Source organism: Sinohyriopsis cumingii, chromosome 16 (assembly GCF_028554795.1).
Source record: "Sinohyriopsis cumingii isolate HCF-2022 chromosome 16, ASM2855479v2, whole genome shotgun sequence".
In the NCBI taxonomy this organism is placed as follows: Eukaryota; Metazoa; Mollusca; class Bivalvia; order Unionida; family Unionidae; genus Sinohyriopsis; species Sinohyriopsis cumingii.
Genome location: NC_142976.1, coordinates 30,177,270 through 30,180,300, shown reverse-complemented (window position 1 = coordinate 30,180,300; position 3,031 = coordinate 30,177,270). Strand labels below are relative to the sequence as shown.

The following is a 3,031-nucleotide window of genomic DNA, read 5'->3' as shown; positions in this document are numbered from 1 at the left end:
ACCCACATTGGCCGAACCCGGGACCCAAGCCATGAAGACAGAGGTGAGATGCCAGTGATCCGTAACGGTGAGCTCTTTAGACCACTCGATCACTCGGCGTCCCTCCTTTGCACCAAATAGCCTATGTGTGTAGCTGTGCAATGCAACAACAAACCAAACATATAATGAATTTCATAATGACCTATTTAAATAGACTAAGCTAATTTTCCTTTGAATTTACATAATAATGCGATCTTCTCATTTTATTTAAATTTCTCTGATCTGTCATATCAGATAACATACAACAACATCTGTTAGTAGACATTATAGCTCGATTCTAAGATCTGATCCAGGTTTGGTGTCCAAATTTCAAATACATAATAATATATTCTTTTCCAGGGTGCTGATATTCTTGTCTTCCCTGAAGATGGAATACATGGATACAAATTTAAAAGTAGATATACTGTCGCCCCGTATCTCGAATATATCCCTGATCCCAAGTCTGAAAGCTGGACACCGTGCGACGAACCCGGAAGGTATAATGACTCAGATGTTCAAGTATTTCTAAGTTGCCTAGCAAAGAGACATTCTATTTATTTAGTGGCGAACATAGGAGACGCACAGCCTTGTGTAAAAGATGACCCTAACTGTCCACCAGATGGCCAGTATCAATACAATACAGACATTGCTTTTGATAGATCGGGAAAGCTTATTGCTAGGTATCATAAACAAAATCTTTATTACGAATGCCAGTATGATGCGCCTGTCAATCCCGAGTACATCTACTTTGATACTGATTTTGGTCGCTTTGGTTTATTTACCTGCTTTGATATACTTTTTCATGAACCAGCCATTCCACTTCTTCAGGAGCATAACATTACTGATATTGCTTTTCCCACGGCATGGATGGACGCTTTGCCATTCTTCTCTGCAATAGGGTACCATTCATCCTTTGCTGTCGCAAATAAAGTAAATTTCTTGGCTGCAAATCTTCACCGACCACAAGAAAGATTTCAGGGTAGTGGCATTTACACGCCGATTGGACCAAAAAGTTTTTACTACAGTAGAACACAGGATGACGGAAAATTACTGGTCGCTGACGTTCCTGTGATACGTCCTACAGTAGGTTCAACTACTTCAAACGAACACCATCCACTATCCCCAGGAATAAGAGAAAATCATCGTATAACATCAAATGAGTTCAAATCTACCAGTTTCCGTGACTGGCATAATTTTGTAATCATCGGTGCAGAAAACGGTACCGAACAGGTGTGTCAACAGGGTTTATGCTGCTATCTGGAGTATGAAAGACAATATAGTGCAGAAATGTATGCTCTCGGAGTTTTTAACGGAATACATAAATATCATGGCCCATATTATTTGCAAGTATGCATGCTACTACGATGTGCGTCATCCACACAAGAAAGCTGTGGAAAATTAAATTTTGACGCTAACACAAGATTTAACCATTTCAAACTCCATGGCAATTTCTCTACACCGTATGTAAACCCACAAGTTTTACTATCCATCAACGGATCTTTGGAGCTTGCCCCGATTGGTACATGGCAATACGATTCAAATACTTTGCAAGGAAGTTCCACCCTGTCTCCTCTGTTGTCAACCATTATGGTGGGCAGAATTTATGTCAGAGATACTATAGCGACATGTTGAAGCGAAGAGACAATAAAATCTCCAAGTAATATTGTAAATAGAATATACAAAAAGTCAATCATTAATTGATAATTGTATGGAATATAACCATATAATTAACAAACTCATAAGTTTGTTAACCTTGACATAAATAACATCTATTACATAATGCACCAATCACATTCTCTCCTTGGTTTGCGTGTTCTTTTATGCCTATAACATGTTTAAAAGTCAACAAAAATACAAAATAAGATACAGATCTAAATAAACTTAATTTACCAGTTACTAAGCTTATTTTACATCTGACAGCATGTGGCCGAAAACTAGGTTGTGGATAATATGGTCAGTGACACATATCTATATAATGTAAACATTTAGACACGAGTTCTGATTCTAGCAAAGTTGATCAATTTAATTAATAATGGCAATTATTTCCAACTGAAACTTGATGAAACATACTAGAAGTTCAATGATTACAATGGCATCATTGTCTCTTTAATGAATGACTTCAAAGACAACACAACATTACAGTTGCATGTACTACCCCAGGCTTGATATTGGCTGGTTTCATCAGACAAAAATTATTTGTTACAAAGAAAAATTGTTTTACCTTTTCAGACACACTTGTAATGCGTTCCTTTCTTATCCAAATGATAGGAACAGACTTTTAATGAGATCACCTGTCATTCTCTTTTTCTTTTAAAAACGAAGTATACTTCAAACCTGAAATTATAATAGCATATACATGACAAAATGGTATACTTTAGATAGATTCATCAAATAGAAAACATGATGTGTGCAGAGCTAGAAGTCTCAGAATTTATACTGTTCTGATTCTTAAGAAACGCAATGTACCATGCATAATTCCTGAATAAATAGCATAGAAACTGGAACCTTGATTATAACTTTTTTGACAAAATATTTCTTGAATAAACGAATGCTTAACAAAAAAGCTGATTTAGAAAAAGATGGCATTAGCTTGTGTTTTACAAAATCATTCTTTAACATTCTTTCTCACTTTCTCCCTATCTTTTGATTTTTCGAAAAATGTTACTGAAACAATGTAAAATGTTTTCCTTCACACCCTATTATTCTAGATTTAACAAAGTAGACAAAGTAGGCAAATGTGTTCCAGGATCAACGAAAGACGTTTTAAAGCAGCTATCAAGGTAAATATGGTCACGTATATACGGTCATGTACTTTCATAAATGAATTCAATAAGTGGATCTTTTTCCTAATATGGAATTTCCTCAATATAACCTACATTTATAACAAGCTTTGGAAAGAATCTACCAAAACGATAAACCAATGGTGGAAGTGGAACAGGGTCTTTGAGTGTGATTGTATGCCATTGTCTTCCATAAGAACTAAAATTTAAACCGCCATCCTCTACTTTTGTAT

At 35.7% G+C, this 3,031-nt stretch overlaps 1 pseudogene; it reads left to right on the top strand.

The window, feature by feature from the left end:
* The first annotated feature begins 363 nt into the window (after positions 1 to 363).
* Positions 364 to 2,596, top strand: LOC149780136 (pantetheinase pseudogene; annotated as a pseudogene).
* Positions 2,597 to 3,031: the final 435 nt, after the last annotated feature.